This window comes from Martes martes, assembly GCF_963455335.1.
Source record: "Martes martes genome assembly, chromosome: 5".
Classification (NCBI taxonomy): domain Eukaryota; kingdom Metazoa; phylum Chordata; class Mammalia; order Carnivora; family Mustelidae; genus Martes; species Martes martes.
In genome coordinates, this window is record NC_137892.1 from 126,002,800 (window position 1) to 126,009,159 (window position 6,360).

Sequence of the window (6,360 nt, forward strand, 5' to 3'; positions counted from 1 at the left end):
AGAAAATAAAGTGGTGGTTGCCAGGGGACTGAAGGAGGAAGAAGAGGAGAAACTGTTGCTCAGTGGATATAAAGTTACAGTTACACAAGATGAAAAACTTCTAGATTTCTGCTGTGAAACTTGCTGCCTACAGTAACAATATGGTGTTGTGCATTTAATTTGTCAAGAGGAATGGGATTGCTCTAATATATGGTAATTCTATTTTTAATTTTTTTAGTAACTCCCATACTATTTTCCATAATGCTGTACCAATTTCCATTCCCACCAGTAGTGCACAAGGTTTCCATTTTATTCCATGGCACTGCCAACACTTACTATCTCTTGTGTTTTTGCAGGTATTAGGTAACACCTCATTATGGTTTTGATTTGCATTATCCCTGATGATGAGTGATGTTGAGCAGCTTTTTATACACCTGTTGGCCATTTGTATGTTTTTTTGAAAAAATGTCTATTCAGTTCTTCTGCCTATTTTTTTTTAAAGATTTTATTTCTCAGAGAGAGAGAGAGAGAGAGAATAAGCAGGGAGAACAGCAGGTAGAGAGAGAAGCAGGCTCCCCTCTGAGCAAGGGACTCAGTCCCAGGACCCTGGGATCTTGACCTGAGCCAAAGGCAGATACTTAACCAACTGAACCACCCAGGCCCTCCTCTGCCCATTTTTTAATCAGATGCTTGTGAACTTTTTGCTTTTTTTTGGGGGGGGGGGAGGTTTTATTGAGTTGTATGAGTTCTTATAATATTTTAGAAATTAACCCCTCATCAGATATATGATTTTTAAATATTTTCTCCCATTCTGTACCATTATTCATGATATCCAAGATAAGAAACAACTTTAGTTTCTGTCAATGGATGAATAGATAAAGATGTAGTGTGTGTATAAATGCAATGGAACATCATTCAGCCACGAGAAAGAAGGAAATCCTGTTATAGGTGAGAACATGGATGGACCTCAAGGGCATTATGCTAAGTATAAGCCAGAGAGAGAAAGACAAATAGTATATCACTTATATGTGGAATTTAAAGGAAAAAAAAAAAACCTATACTCAGAAAGAGAGTAGAATGGTAGTTTTCAGGGACTGGGGAATGGGGAAAATGGAAAGATGTTAGTCAAAAGGCACAAACTTTCTGTTATAAGACAAGTAAGTTCCAGAGATCTAATGTATAGCAGAGTGACTATAATTAGTGCTACTTACTAAACACTTGAAAGTTGCTAAGAGAGTGGATCTTAAATATTCTCACCACAAAAAAGAAAAATGTAATTATGTGACGGGATAAACGTTAGCTAATACTGTGGTGGTAATATATAATATATTTACAATATAAAAGTATCAAATCAACACATGCACAACTTAAAGTTAACAATATATATTAATTATATTTCAATAAAGCTGGAATATATATATATACAAATACATCTCTGTGCACCTCGTACCAGTATAAAACGAACTGTGTGGTCTTTTTCTCAGGGATCATCCAGTCTGGGACCTCATTCATTGTCAGCTGTGTCAAGGATACTCTGCTAGCATCCTGGATTCCTCCATCCATCATCCTTCCTTCCATACCCCCGCCAGATGTTAACAATGAATTGGCTACCACACATGCATTGCAGGATGTTGAGGACCACTCCTCCTAGGATCCTAATGCTTTGTAAGTCTTTCCTAATCTAATAGGACCCTAAGTAGGAGTTTTCTTGTTGATAACCAAGGCCAAGGGGAGGATGAAAAGTCACCAGGACCACACATTCTAAAGAAAAACAACAGCCAGACTCCCCTGTGCTAATGGCTTACTAAGAAGCAACCAAAGGGGCCCTCCTGCCAGGAACCACTGCTTAGCCTGCAGACTTACTTCCCAGAATGGAGGAAGATTCTTGAATATCACTGGCTTTCTAAGGAGAGCCATGTCTATGTCAGAATCTCTCCAACTCTGCTGTGGAGGCAGCTCAAAGAGAAGGGGAGAACTGCATGAAGGGGAGACTGCATTCTCTGCCCTCCACCTCCCCCCTGTACCTCTCCCCTGCCCACTGTGTAGTGGGTGGGGTTGGTGGGTTTCACAGTAGTTTCACAAATGAATGAGATAGTTCCCCAAATCTGTCACTTAAATTTACATTTCTAGGTATGAAGGGAAAGAAATATGATTTAACCTATGGGCTCTTCGAGGTCAAGTGTAATTTCTTCCCTATACATTTCTAGACATCATTTTAAAAAAAGTGACACCATGGAAAAGCTATTTTAAATTAGATGATCTACATTAAATAATTACAAATTTTAAAATGTTGATTTTCGGGTAAGATCAAATAGTTGGTTACTGTACTGTTTTTTTTTTAATGGAAATTTCTAATTTAGTTTTTAAGTTAAGTTATATATGGTAAAATTCATTGTTTCTGGTATACCTTTCTGAGTTTTGACAAATACACATGGTCATGTAACCACCATCAAAATCAAGATGCAAAACCATTCTGTGACCATCCCCACATTCCTTTGTGAAAATTCCATAAAGGAATTTTCTTTATGGCAGGTAAGATATTGCCTGTTTTCTGACAAGGCAATTTGCTTTAAAGACAAACTTGGGCTTATGTACAGTTGGAAAGTGAGGCAAAATATCTCACAGAGAGCATCAGTGAATCTGATTTTTTGGAAGAAAGTATTATCTTTGACTTTATTATTTGGATAATGACATACGCCTTCCCATAAGAGGTGCTCTAAGCATGTCTACCTTTGAATTCTTTAAGAATAAAGTTCATTGGCTGACCATGGTTTTCTTTTTTTTAAGTTTTTTTTAAATTTTTATTTATTTATTTATTTATTTATTTATTTATTTATTTATTTATTTATTTTTGGAGAGAGAATGAGAGCACAACCAGGGGAAGGGACAAAGCGAGAGAGAGTAGCAGAGTCCCTGCTCAGCTGGGAGCCCGCCCTGGGGCAGGACACTGAGATTATGACCTGTGCTGAAGGCAGATGCCTGACTGAGCCATCCAGATGCCCCGACCATCGTTTTTCAACTGTATCCAACTACAAGATGTGATTACCAAATCTGCCTCTGATGATCAGATTTAGTTTCTTTTGCTTCTTGCATATTAGGAATTGCCTGCTTCTACAGAATCCCACGGTCAATTCTCTTGCCTATATTGATCTCCATATATTTGCTATTTTGCCTCCAGTATCTAAAAGGATCTCCTAAGTGCTATAAATTTTGGAACATTGGAGAGGAGACATAAATAAGCATGTGGTCAGCATTTTCCAGCAAGAGTTAATATTCAGAGCTTCTAAATGGGTACGATACATGTCAAAAGTTCAAACATCACCAGTTCAAATAAGTTGGTCCACTTGTATATGCCATGTGTGACAAGAGGTTCCACCACAGACTCAGAATTTCTCATTTTGCAGAGAAGAAAATCACAGTGAATTTTATTAATTAGTAAAAACTGATTTCTTCACACATTCAGGACTTACATAGGGAGGTAAACCATGTTTGTAGACAAAAATTGATACAAGTAATAAAAAATAGAAATTGTGGTTTCATTAACTTATAATTTTAACTTAATTCCCAAATGAAGAAATTCTGTAACTAAAAAAATATCATCCAAATATATATATTTTATATGTGTGTATATATTTAGATGTGTGTGTGGAAACATGAATATTTAAGAAGACATTCATTTGATGAGGTGTGGAGAAACAGTCATGTTTGTAACTTATCTTTTTCATAGTAAAAAACTACAAGAGTTCTGGAAGTAATTTGCTCTTATCTGTAAATTTTAAACTGCATATATTATTTGACTCAAAATTCAACTTCTAAATGTCTAGATCGAATTGAATGAGCGTATAATTATTGACCTGTACAATCATGTTCAATACAACATTGCTAGCAAAAGTATTTAATAATACCTTAAAAGGAATTGTGTATGTACTTACATATTATAATTATGTACATACTTATACAAGGATATACAATTGACTGTTAAATGAAGAAAGATAGTTACAGAGAAATATCTTTGTTTATTCTTCTATTTTTATCTGCTCATCTATTATCTATCTATATCTATCTATTATCTATCATATCTATCTCTATATATTATCTATTATCTATCATCTTTAAGGTCAATATCTTCAAATATTTCTCAGCTCTGTCTTCATAAGGCCTTCTTCTTTGTGTGTCTGCACCAAATTTCCTTTTGCCTCTCTTTTATAAAAATACTTGTGATGACATTTAGGGCTCGCCTAGATAATTTAGGTGTATAGATATGTATACATAGATACACACATATGTATATGTACTATGTGGAGTATACATATTATATAGAGTATGTAGTATATATACATATACTGTGTATGTGTGTATATGTACATAAGTATATAGGTATCTATGTATGTGTAGATGTAATAATACATATTATTACAAATATAATATATGTGTTATTATACATAGATACATATATAGATATATACATGTATATAGATACACATACACGGACACATATCTATATATACACTACGTATATATTTGTGGGAGGTATTAGTATAGTTGTATGTTAAATATCTGTATATTTATGCATATATTCAACCATTTGTGCATATTAAACATTTTCAAGGAAGATGGTTATGCATTAAATAATACATACATTTAACATTCTCTTTCCTGGTTAATTTAAAAACTTGTGACCTGTTGTGCAACATAGGCAGTGTCTCCTGCTCTTAACCTCTGCTGATCAATATGTGTAAGAGAACTTCAGTTTAATTTCTCCATAAATGTGCCAAAAGGATTTGCCTGCATGAATATCTTTGATGGTGTCTAGTTAAATATTTCAAAGGACAAATGTAAACACAATAATCACTTTATTATAATAAAGGAACACTTTTTGCACTTACCAGATTTGGTACCCTCCCATTGAGTTGGCATGGAATGGTGCTAGATTCAAGGATTCTTTTCTAAACCTTGGCTTTCTTCACTGATTAAAAAAAAAAATGCAGGTTAGATTATGGTGACAAATTTAAGTCTGACACACAACCTATGCATAAACTCTTAATATTTTAACCTTAAAATTTATGCAAGCCTATGAGACAGAAATTATTCTCATATTTAAAATTAGGAAGGCTTAGAAGGTCTGAATATTGTGTCAAAGTTACTTAGTGATAGATGGGATTTGACCTTAAGACTTCCATCTGCCAAATCTCTTAACCACTGAGCCAGACTGCAAAGCAGATTAGTTAAATAGCTCTGATTAAATCTCTTCCTACCTCAAACCCTAGGGTCTTCCACTTAACTTTGAGGTAAAGATCAAATTACCCATCATACAATTCAGGGCACACACTGTCCCCTAGCCCAGGTCCCCAAAGTGGACCATTCCAAAGGTCAAGTAGGAATTTTTTTGAACATTTCAGGTTGTGAATTTGTACTATTATTTTACAAGATGTTCCCATTAGGGGAAATTGATTAACAGGAACATGAGAACTCTCTGCATTAGTACTTAAGGTTAGGAGAATCTCCTCTGATCTCAAAATAAAAAGGTTAATACAAATCAAATCTCCAATTAAGCCCTGTGTGCTCCTGGCATTGCAAAATACTTAGAGTCCAAGTTATATTTCTAATTACAATTCCCAAAACTCTTTCTTCTCTTCTTTTGATTCTCCTTTTCTTCCCAACTCAATAGCTTGGAAAGATTTCACATCTCTCTTCTATCTTGGTTTCAAAGCACTACCACCATCTCCCCTCCCCATACTTCTGGATACATCTGATCAAACTATCCCAAATTTGCTGCTTAGAGAAGACCTATGGATAATCCATTTGTGAGGCATCTCTCAAGGCTGTTTTATGAGACTCTAGACAGAACACAGAATACCTCAGCATCTTACCTGCTAGGACCCATCTCACCCCCATTAAGATCTTCACCATCAGATGGAAAAAGGGGATTCCTCAGCTGGGTGGAGACAGTGGAGAAGTAAAGCGAACCCAACAGGCACCATCCTTAGAGCTATAGACCCCGCTCTCCATTGCCTTCTCTGTAAAGGTAGTTGTGGTGTGGAGATTTGATGGGAGGACTGCTGTGGGTCAGTCTTTCCTGAAATAATGGCTTTTATTTTCTGATGAAAAATGTAACATTCCAAAAGTGCATGTTTCCATAAATGCAGCCTGGCTTCTTGTGGGCTGAGCCAAGGGTTGAGAGAGTAAACAGCTCCTACTTAAATATGCACAGAGGACTTGCCTGATGTTCCTTTCAAGTCCATACGAGGTCTGTTACCATGTATGTCTTGTTGACACTGTGGGTTGAGGGAAGGAAAAAGGGAATAGTCCACACTAAGTAGGAGTCTAGGAAAAGTGGAAAAGCTTCTTCACCTATGAGCAAGCTTCATTTGGAAATAGGTG